Source organism: Pseudoliparis swirei, chromosome 7 (genome assembly GCF_029220125.1).
Source record: "Pseudoliparis swirei isolate HS2019 ecotype Mariana Trench chromosome 7, NWPU_hadal_v1, whole genome shotgun sequence".
NCBI classification, from domain to species: Eukaryota; Metazoa; Chordata; class Actinopteri; order Perciformes; family Liparidae; genus Pseudoliparis; species Pseudoliparis swirei.
The window spans coordinates 12827575-12839277 of record NC_079394.1 but is presented as its reverse complement, the minus strand read 5'-3'; positions in this window follow the sequence as shown (position 1 = coordinate 12839277).

Below are 11703 nucleotides of genomic sequence, written 5' to 3'. Positions count from 1 at the left end.
TACAATCACACCAGACGCGACTCTAAAAAACGCAGCCGCACCAAAAACGCCTTGGCAAAAATGTGCCGGGCAAAACACCTGTTGAAGGGACCTGCGTGCGCAACCAACCGTTAATTTCGGGTTCAAGATATTTCAAAAAAGAAAAGAAAGAGTACGGCGAACACCACCATCTATTCCATGAGTTGTGTTTCGATGGCGAGGCTTTCAGTTGCACTTCCGACCGAGCAGGAGTCAGTTTAAGTCGTGTTTAGATTTAGAATTATAAAGATCTTCATAATTAAATACCGCTAATATAATATATAATATGAGGTTCTCCTCGGGAAAACAGGAAGGAAAGCCGGCCTCCTGCTTGATGGCTGCATTGGCCGAGTGTGACGTTGATGAGCTGTGCGCCTCCGCGCCTCGCATCTAAAGTTGAGAACATTTTAACTTTTAACCGCGCCTCAAAAACGCAAGAAAACCGCGCCGCGTGGCATTTAAAAGGCGCGTCTGAAAGTCGCGCCGTACCATAGGGAATCAATGGTTTTGCGGGCGACGCGTTTTTGAGAGTCGCGTCTGGTGTGTTCGAGCCCTTAGGCGCTCGGGATTTGTCATAGGCGTTCGGGAAAACGGCTTAGGCGCGCGCCCAAATTTTCTCTATGCAAGAAAAACCCTGCTAGTGTTGTCCAAACATGTAAAGTACTAGTGTTGCCTAAACATGTGAAGTACTAGTGTTGTCTAAACATGTGAAGTACTAGTGTTGTCTAAACATGTGAAGTACTAGTGTTGTCTAAACATGTGTGTGGCAGCTGTCTCTAATTTGGCCTCGGCTGCTGGTGATTGGCAATCAGTCAGCAGCCGAGGCCGCCCTCATAAAAGCTCCCAGTTGAGAGTGGAGCAGGGAAGTGAGCAGAGGCACACTGTTGCGGTCCGCTCGGTGTTGTGTGTTTTGTTAAATAAAAGGATGTTATCCAACGGAACCTCGCGGCTGTCTGGCTATACTTGGTGCTTGGGGGGGAAACCCGTCACACTGGAGCCCAACGTGGGGCCCCCTGGAACCAAACGCCTGGAAGGGATGAGACCAGCCGGAGGAGGTGTTGGACAGCTTGGGGCGGATTCTGGCCCGGATAGAGGAGATGCGGCGGGCACAGGCAGAGGAGAACCGCCTGTTCCTCAAGGCCCTCCTGGACCCGCCGGCGCTGCGGCTGAACCCCGTTCCCCAGGACCCGTCGGAGCTGCAGACCTCCGAGCCCCAGGAGCTACCGAACCCCGAGGTCCATGACCCGTCGGAGCTGCCGAACCCAGATCCCCAGTACCCGTCGGAGCTGCCGAACCCCGAGGTCAAGATTCAAGATTCAAGATTCAAGATGTTTTATTTGTCACATACACACACAGGGTGTGCAGTGAAATGAAAGTGGCAATGCTCAGCAGGAATGTGCAAGGGCAACAAGTACACACTATTTACAAATAAAAAACAACACAATATTTACAGTAAGTGTGTGTGTGTGTGTGTGTGTGCCTAAGAGGGGCAGTTGTGTGGGTCTATGTGGGGGTCCTGGTGAGGTCGGAGTTCACAATCCTGATGGCCTGAGGAAAGAAACTCCGTCTCAGTCTCTCTGTTCTTGCAGCGTGACTACGGAGGCGCCTGCCTGACCGCAGCAGCTGAAACAGTCTGTTGTTGGGGTGGTGAGGATCCTTCATGATCCTGCCGGCTCTGGTTCTGCACCTCCTGGTGTACAAGTCCTGCAGGGTGGGGAGTGTAGTTCCAATAGTGCGCTCAGCCGAACGCACTACTCTCTGCAGAGCCTTCCTGTCCTGAGCGGAGCAGTTGCCAAACCAGGCTGTGATGCTTCCTGTCAGGACGCTCTCTACAGCTCCAGAGTAGAAGGACTGAAGGATCCTCTGGGAAACTTTAAATTTCCTCAGCTGCCTGAGGTGGTAGAGGCGCTGCCTTGCCTTTCTCACCAGAGTGTCTGTGTTTGTTGACCATGTCAGATCCTCGGTGATGTGGACTCCCAGGTATTTATACCCGCTCACCCTCTCCACAGTAGTCCCGTTAATCCCCAGTGGTGAGTACGTCCTCTGTTGTTGTACCCTCCTAAAGTCCACAATCAGCTCCTTAGTTTTGGTGACATTCATGATGAGGCTGTTGTCCTGGCACCAGAGTGACAGATCAGCAACTTCCTCCAGGTAGGCCTTCTCGTCGTTGTCGGAGATCAGGCCCACCACCACTGTGTCATCCGCAAACTTGATGATGGTGTTGGAGCTGAACCTGGCCACACAGTCATGTGTGTACAGGGAGTACAGTAGGGGGCTGAGGACGCAACCCTGGGGGGATCCTGTGTTCAGGGTGAGGGATTTGGAGGTGTGTCTGCCCATCCAGGACCCGTCGGAGCTGCAGAGCCCCAGGAGCCGTCGGAGCTGCCGACCTCCGAGCCCCAGGATCCGGCGGCGCTGCCGACGACCCCTGTTCCCTGGGACCCGTCGGTGGAAGGCCGACCCCGGGCCCCGGCAGCGGCGCCAGCTACCCCGGCTCCGTCTCCATCCCGGCCTGTCCCAGCTCCCCGTTCCCCGTCCCGGCAGGCTTCAGCTCCCTGTCCCCCCGTCCCGGTCGACCCCAGAGCCCCCTCCTCCAGAGCCCGATCCCCCAGAGCCCCCACGTCCTGAGCCCGGTCCCCCAGAGCACCCTCCTCCACCCAAGCGCTCATGGGGGGTAGGGGTAGTAGGTTAGACCGGATGGAGCCCCGGCCTAAATCGGGTGGTGGGGAGTGTGGCAGCTGTCTCTAATTTGGCCTCGGCTGCTGGTGATTGGCAATCAGTCAGCAGCCGAGGCCGCCCTCGTAAAAGCTCCCAGTTGAGAGTGGAGCAGGGAAGTGAGCAGAGGCACAGTGTTGCGGTCTGCTCGGTGTTGTGTTAAATAAAAGGATGTTATCCAACGGAACCTCGCGGCTGTCTGGCTATCCTTGGTGCTTGGGGGGGAAACCCACGGGTGACGGCCAGAAACCCGTCACAATGTGAAGTACTCGTGTTGTCTAAACATGTGAAGTAATGTAGCTCAGCGAAAGTTCAGACAGGAAGACATTGGGTACAGCTGGTTCATTCACAAGCAGTCTCAGTCTTGCAGCGATTACTCCATTAGCTGATTGGGGGCGGGCCCGATGAATGAACCAACCATTCAGAGGCAGCCCAGTTGTGTACTCCTTTCACAGCATTGTTAGTAACACTTTAAAGTTGTGTTCTCTGCTGCTGTCAGTTCAGGTCGCGTCATTGCGACCCTCCTCCGCCCCAGGCTCCTCCTATTGGCATTACGGCAACGCTTCTTTGACACCACCACCAGTGTCTGGGCTCCATGGGGGGATTCTGCCTGAGCAGATGTCAGCATCTCTACCCCTGGTTTATCCTACTTCAGGATGGATTCCAATCGCCAAAAAGACTTTGCACTATTGCAATATGCTATTGTAATAAATGATTGTTAAACTCTAAATACCCGTCTCTCCTGATTGAACTAGTGTTGTCTAAACATAACCACATAGTAGTTGCATTGCTTAATTATTACTAAAAAATAAAGGTGTTTGGATTTGTTTTAATATCCTACCATGACTTTTTTTTTTTAAATAAACCCAATCCAATAGTAGTTCTGCCTAAATACAACAAAGTCCAATCAAACCTCCGTCAACACGCAACTGTGCCGGTAACACTTTTTGCTTGCACAGATGGAACAAGAGTCACCAATGCTGCCGCAGAGACATCATCAATCTCTCTGTGCGGGCACATGTTGAAATGCAACGGAGCCGCCGAACCTTCTGTGACTCCACTCCTTTTTTAAATTAAAATAACCACCAGAAGAGGGGGATTTATAAAATCTGCTGGCCGGCGATTAGTCAGACCATTAGGAATGTGTGCATCTCTTGTGTTGTTACACGGTGCACATCCTAAATGAAGGCAATTATGTGATAATTGAACGCGTCTAATTGTGCAATAAAACTGAAGGCCTCTGCCCGTTTGCAAAGAGAGAATCCAGAGTGTGTGTGCTTTCCATATACGTATGAAAGTCCATTGGGAGGAAATTAATAAAGATATGTTTGATGATTTAAATCTTAATAGAGCGTAGGTGGGAGCTTGGGTCATTGTGTTGACAGTCCCAGAAGAGCTGAAAGAGCAAATTCTTTCAGTCCATAGACTGGAACACATTTAATTCTCTTGTATTCTCACATAGAGGCACACGGCCCCCTTAACCTTGATAAATATTGTATTTTTCTATTCAGATATATTGGCGGAACTGGTGTGCCACAACTTGCGCTTGCGTGGTTGCAAACATTTTGAAAAACAGGTCGATTTTTTTCAGAGGTTGGAAAAAAAGAGAGAACGGAACAGTTAGGAGATGATTTTCATTAGCGTGTTCAGACGCTCTGATTATATGCTGCAAAATTGGACGACTCGTAGGTGCAATTAGCAATAACTTCTGGAATATCGGGTCATTTTATGACATGTCTCCTGTTGCTTGAATTGGATGAAGACGGAGTGACCGAACCACTTGAGGAGCAAATATAGGGTATTAAATAGTGCATTTTGTAGCCTATTTTTTAGCTGGGTGACATATTGTGTGCCTCCATCTTTTGATGAGGCATCCCAACATATCTTGTTTACTTTGTGTCCTCCAAGAAACCAAAGATTCAATTTATTGAAATCCCTGTTAAGTGCCGTGAAGTAGTGGCTGTTTGTTTGTTTTTATACATTTTTATTCCCTGAAGTCAACCCTGTAAGCGACATTTTGCCAGTCTAGTTCATTTTCACACCTGGACAAACCACCTCTCTATTTCCATCCTTTTTTAAAAAAAATTAATACGCATGGGAAATGTGCAGGAAATATATTTTGGCCAGCGACTCGGAAAGCTTGTCCAGGAACATAATGATGCAGGAAACATCCTTACGCCTCCCAGTTACCAGTGCACAGTGTTTTTTCTCTCTCTATCTGAGCCGCATGTTGTCCCAAGCAGGCTAATGTCAACTCAGCTGTTACATCTGCCCGGGCTCTGCAAATCTCCTCCTTAATTCCTCCTGCAGGCAGCTGGAATCAGCCAAGGGGACACATGCCAGAGATGGAGCAACACAAGCAGGTGGCAGCAATTCAGAACTCTCTTATATTTATATATATATATTTATCTATACATATATGTATATATATATAATATTTCTATATATGTATACATATATATTTGTATATATCTATTTATATATATTTTATATATATTTATCTATATATATACAGTATATATATATTTATACATATATATTTGTATATATATATATTTATATATGCATAAATACATATAAATATAAGATATATTTATATCTAATTTATATATTTATATATTATTTATATATAATTATTGTCCCAAAAAAACACCTTTTCTGTCATTCCGTTATATATTTATCAAGTGTGGTTACACAATGTGTGAAGGATATATCTGCACATGCGTTTGCTCCGCCAGGGGACGAACCGCTTTTAGAAAGTGGAACATTTCAGAGATTTCAGGCCGAGCTGTGAAGATAAGTATAATGGCTGTCATAGTAACCAAATCTAATTACAGCTATTCCATTACATTAAATTACAGAATGTCCCTTTAATACGGTATTATTATCACGGGAGGATGGAGGGGGCGGGTCACGGCGAGGCCTGGTTCCCATGGCTACTGTGCCACGGGACGTCCGCAGATGAATTAAATATCAAGTGGAATAGAACACCCACGCACACGGCTTCAAGAGTTCCGTAGATATTCCCCCCCCCCCTGTCAGCTGGCAGGTATTTGTCAGGCGGAGGAACGCTAGGGGCGCCCCCCCCCCCCGAGTTGATGGATACGTGAAAGGGTGATATCTGTCTAAACGGGCGGGCAAGCGAATGCAAAGGTAAGATAAAAGAAACGAGCGAGCATTTTTCTTCTTCCCGCCCCCGAGATGCTGCGGTGAAGGGAGGACTGCAGCGAGAGCGAGAGATGGAGGAAACAGATCCATACTGATAAGCCAGATGAGATTTGTTGGTGGAAAAAAAAGAAAAAATCATATTTCCCATGGCCGGCACTGTCAAAAGACGCTACTAAGATTCGCACATTGGACCCAAAGCCCGATCGCCCGCACGGAGGCCGGCGTGGTCTGGTTCATCCCCCGTGAAGGACGAGCCCACCGCGCTGCTCTTTGAGACCAATTAAATCGGACAGTTTCCGACATTGAGCGTGTTACATTATTCAAGAGGTTTGTTTGAAAAAAGAATTAATTTGTTTCTTTTTTTTTAAATCGGCCGCATTATTTTAGACAGTAATTGTGTCCGAAAAATAAATAAAAAGAAAACGTAATCCGGAATACCAATTAAAAAGCAGTAGTGTTGGCAATTTGTCATCTTGACGTGCGGCTGAATTTAAAAAACAACACAGTGATTTTTAGAAATGTTAAGATTCCAGCGTTTCCCTGCTAATAGATTCAACTGTGGAGGAAGATAACAAGTCATTAATTTCCCTTTAGCTCGATGGAAAAAGGTGTGGTGTGCAAACCCCAAAAAACCCCGGGGTAGTATGACTGCCTTCGAAAGCCGTCGAAAAGAAAAATAACAGGAAATCCCCGGAGGTGTTGTTTACCTCTTAGGTGAGCCCCCCCCCCCCCCCCCCCCACCCTTACAGAGGCCTTGAAGTAAACATCAAGTTTGTCCCACAAAAAAACAAATCAAGAGGCTGGTGACGATGTGCCAACCGACACCTGCTGAATAAGTGTTTTTGGTTTGACAAAAAATATCGTGATATCGTCTTGTGTGTGTGTGTGTGGGGGGGGGTGCTTGCTGGAATTGAACTGTGTTAGCTCGAGATGTGTCAAAAGTTTTGCTTAAGCAGCACAAAGCTGTTCCCGAGGATGCGGCGAGCCGGCGTCGGCAAACAAGTCTTCAGTGCTTCTCCGTAACGAGCCTGAAGTCAGGAGACGACACTGTGGATACAGGCGCCAGCCACACACACACACACACACACACACACACACACTGATGCTAGCACCTTGGAATACATGTCCTCACTCAAACGATGGAGTCAAAAAATATCATTGCACTTAGTGGTGTGTGCCGCGCGACATGTATTGCCTTTTTTTTTTTTTTACACTTGCCTAATCACCGAGGATCAGTCCGTCTCTGACCTCATGCTCCCCTGGCAGAGACTCAAGCAAGTGAATTAATCAAAGGAACCGTTATTGCTAAATTACTGACCCGGGTTTCAAAGATAAATGTCTTCTGGCTGACGGCACCCGACAGCCCCGAGAAGGAGGGGCAAAAGAGTCTCAAACTGAGGAGGGTGGATCCTAAAATCGGGGCCACGGGTCCAGAGGGGGGGGGGGGGGTCCGATCCCCATTACTTTGTATGTTGGAGGTGGGTAACGTATTCTTGGGTCGGTGACACAGCACTTTCTCAAAGGCCTCACTCTTTGAGCTGCAGAGGGGATTGAGTTGGTGGCCCCTGGTCCTGTCCGATGTAATAAGGAGAGCGAGGAAGAGGAAGCCCCCGGTTCGCTTTATATACAAACACACACTGAGCGCCCAGAGCTGCCGGCAATAACGCAGCCGTGTTCTCATGATATGAAACGGCAGGTCAGCTGTTTGGGTTTTTTATATAGAAGGAGATCAACTCCGCGTATTAGCACAGATGTGACCACAGCGCCACGTTGTAATCCAAACTCAATACAAGACGGCAGTTTGTGAAATCCAGTCTTAATTATTGGAACTGCTGCATGTTTGCGAGCGCCGCATGAAAAACCCCATGATAATCTTTTTTTGATCTTTGCCTGTTAGCTCCCCCCCCGCCCCTCGTATCAGTCTTTATATCAATCCCGTGGCGAGGAGCCAGATGAATCAAATCCCCCCCCCCTTTTTCCTTCTTTTTCTTTCCGTCTCTTGTGTTTATCGCGCTTTTAAAGTTGCAGCAGGAGGCCGGCGTTGTCATGGAAACAGCTGCGGTAGAAAGAAGAAGAGAAAAGGTTAGCTTGTTTGTTGAACCTGAGAGAAACAAGTCATCGTTATGTGAGATATCAGCAGCACCGGAGGGGGAGGGGAGGGTTGGAGGGGCTTCTTCTTTTTTGTTTTCTTCTTTTAGGCCTTTTACTAAATGAGTTCTCCTCTTCCCGAATATTGAGAGTGGAGTCAAAAGACTGCCACAGGTGTTGGTGGATTTGGCTGAATTCCCGCATCCTAATAAATCCCGATCACAGAATTGAGTTTTGAGAGCTCCGTATTGGTTCGTCCTCGCCGCCACGATGCAATCATCTGGTCCGGGTCTTCAGAAATGAATCCCTGTGTGGCCCACCTGCAGTGGAGCCGAGGGCACGGCCGGGGGATGCATCTCTCCTACGTTTGAGATTGCATATTAGCATGCGGTGGCGAGCAGCGAGCTCGCTGAGCGCCCCCTCCCCCGCGATACCGCTCACAATCCCTGAGACGTTCGGACGTTTGCAGACGGCGTCTCTCACGCTTTTAATTCAGATGTCACAAAGATGTGACGGAGAGAGAGATCCGACGAGTCACCGTGGAAACCACGTTATCGGCCATCCACGTTGGGGAGGCCATTTTGGATCGGACACCAAATCCTCTCAAGTTCTGGTTTGCGTAAAGTAAATTGACAGATTACTTTACAACTATGTGCACATTTCAAAGTGTCTGTGTCGTTGTTTTTGTTTCCCAGCGTTGTAATTTCCTCTTGCCGTCGCCACTATCAGCCGAAACGAGCAAGTTGGTGACATTGCGCGTCGAAAACCCCCAAAATGAGCAGACCACTTAATATAGATTTTTTGTATGTATTTATTTTCCTGTACACTAGGTGGGTGTACCAGTGGGAGCTGGGTTTGTTATCTGTTTCTATATGTCAACAAAAAGATGAAAAACAATGGAGCACATATTTCTAAAAGAGAAAAAAGAAGAAGAAGAAAAAAACCACGAAATATTTCCTAAGGAAAAAAAACATAAAAACCACGAAATAATCCTCGATGTTCGGGCGACGTGACGTAAAAAGAGGTTCTCAGATTCTTCTGTCTTAACCACAGTTTGCGCTCGGTGGCGAAGGCAGAATCACGATGTCGGTTATTCCCCACACAAAGGTATAATCTTTACAACGTGCATCGATTTAACTGACGTTAGCTCCAGCTGTTTATTAGCTATTAGGGTAATAATGTGATGGGGTGATGCTGCTGTGTGCTAACCATAAAATAGGCTTTGTAGTTATTGTAGGAGCCATTAGTCTCTACTTATGGATGAATTTTCATCTCTCCATTGCACATTATTAACTCTGCTTCCTCTCCGGAGTCTTTGTGACTTCACGTCTCACAGGGTCCATTGGACCTGGCTGGGTCTGATGCCGTGGCCCTGCTGATGCCCCGCCCACTCCTCCTCTCTACCTTCATCTGCCTGATGGATCACGGAGGTCTGGATGGTGGAATTTGCCTACTACCAACTATACCGTGGCCCTGTTGACGCTCTGCCCACTCCTCCTCTCTACCTTCATCTGCCTGATGGATCACGGAGGTCTGGATCGTGGTCTAATGCCTACTACCAACTATTCATACACTCTGTTATATTCATTGTGTTTTCAGTCACTAAAGTTATGTTGTCGTGGGCTTTTTCTTTGTCACGTTTAAAAGCAATCGTAAAAAAATTAAATGGTGCTCATAGTTTGTGTTTTGCCTTTTGTCAAAGGGATTCAACGCAGCGAACGTTATTCAGATGAGATGTGGAACCAGGCCCGGTGGGAACCTTGGGACAATGAAATGGCTGTGAGAGTCTCCTCAGCTCAGAGAAGGAGATAAGGAGAGGAGGCACCAGAGCCAAGTGGTTGACACTCAACGGAGCTGAATGTGAGCGACTGATCTGCTTCCACACGCGTACACCTTGTTTAAAAACCGCTGGTTCTTCCCCTTCAAAGGCTTTCCAAACTCAAGAAGCACAAAGGAGCCCTTTGAAGCGCCGTCTCCCGGTGTTTCACGGGGACAGCCGAGCGCCCCCGGAAGAAAAAGAAACCCCTCTTAACTTGCAGATCCACTCGCAACCTTCTGCTCCTTAGATGTTTAATTTAAACTGGACCCTTCTTCTTATTCCACGGAGCTTGAACTCCCCACAACCTGTTGTGAACATTTTTTAATTTACGATATTATGCTTTTGAGTGCTATTTGACTTTGTATATGCAAAAAAATAATATTTGAATTTGCATTCACTGGGTCTCCTACCTTTGCATATTGCCACACCTCTCGGGGAAAGAACCGCAGCTGTAAACATACGCCGAGTCTTTCCTGTGCAAGCACTGGAATACTACATCTCTTTTGAACACTCTGCCACACTTACAAGTTCAGGCAGCGTCAGAAACACACAAGGGCAAAGGGCAAAAACAGCCCCAAAGAAATTAAATTTTTCCCCTGATATCACGAGAAAAAATGCCCCAGAATTTCAATAATTTAATAGTGTTTTATTGTATTTTGTTTTGTCTGTCCTATCTGTAGTTCCTGTATTAGGTAGGTACAGAAGAATTATCAATAAGAATAAGCGAAGCACTATATAAAATAAATGATTATTATTATTATTATAATAACGTTGAATATGATTGCCTGATTTATGTTTTCTGATTGTCTCAGAAAACACTTTGAATCTGTAGACTACTGCCGAATAGTCTCATTATTTACATTTTTATGACAATTGCTCATATACTGTAAGCATAAATAAGTATATATTTGAATTTTTGAACAAAAGGTTAAATGTTATTTCACAAGTTTCAAAAAGTGCCCCCAATTTCTTTTTAAATGCCCCTAGATTTCAGTCAGTGGGGCAAAAATGGACCCCCCAAAAATATGTAAATAGGAGACAATTATGAGCAATGTATGCCACCGAATAACATACACAATACCTTTGCACAGCCATAACCAGGCTCGGACTGGTTATGGCTGTCCGAGCCTGGGCCTAACTGGGCCTCAGATGTGATAAACGCTCTTACGGGGTGGGGGGAACCTGCAGTCTGTCAAGAGATAACATAAAGACCTGCAACCTTTCCATTGATCCTGGAATATACACACACACACATATATATAACAACATGACGTGGGGCTGCCAGACGTGACTGCCACACAACAGGATAAATGTGTTTGACTGCGTCAGCGTAGCGGATCAAATTCACGACATTCTTTGGAGCGGTAACGTGTGACGAGAGGTTCAGGAACAGACTATTGACACGGGGATTAACTGACAACTGCTTATTTGAAGATACGCCGTCTCTCGGATTTCTGTTGTGTGCAAACACACAGACGTTTATATATATATATATATATTTTATTTTTTAAACGAGCTGGCCTTTTTGCCTCACACTCTGGCGAAGAGACGTGATTCCCACCAGAAATCTCTCTCCGCATAGCCCATATCAAAAGCTTCGGAGGAGCAGCTGCAACTGCTGCAGTGAGGATCACCTCCGGGAATTCTCTCCCAACGAGCTCAGCAGCCGAGAAGAAAGACGTTCGGAGTGTGTTCCGATTTGACTCGTAATTAGGATAAAACAAAGCAAATATCGTGTCAACGCTTAATGAATTGACCCCCCCCCCCCTCATAAACCTGCATGTTGAAAATAAAAGTGGTATCTTATGATGCCAACGTCTATTTTTTTATTTTCCAGTGTGTAACATCACATTAGCAGAGACGCCGCGGTGTTGCGTGGTTGTCTCCTGGCAGCA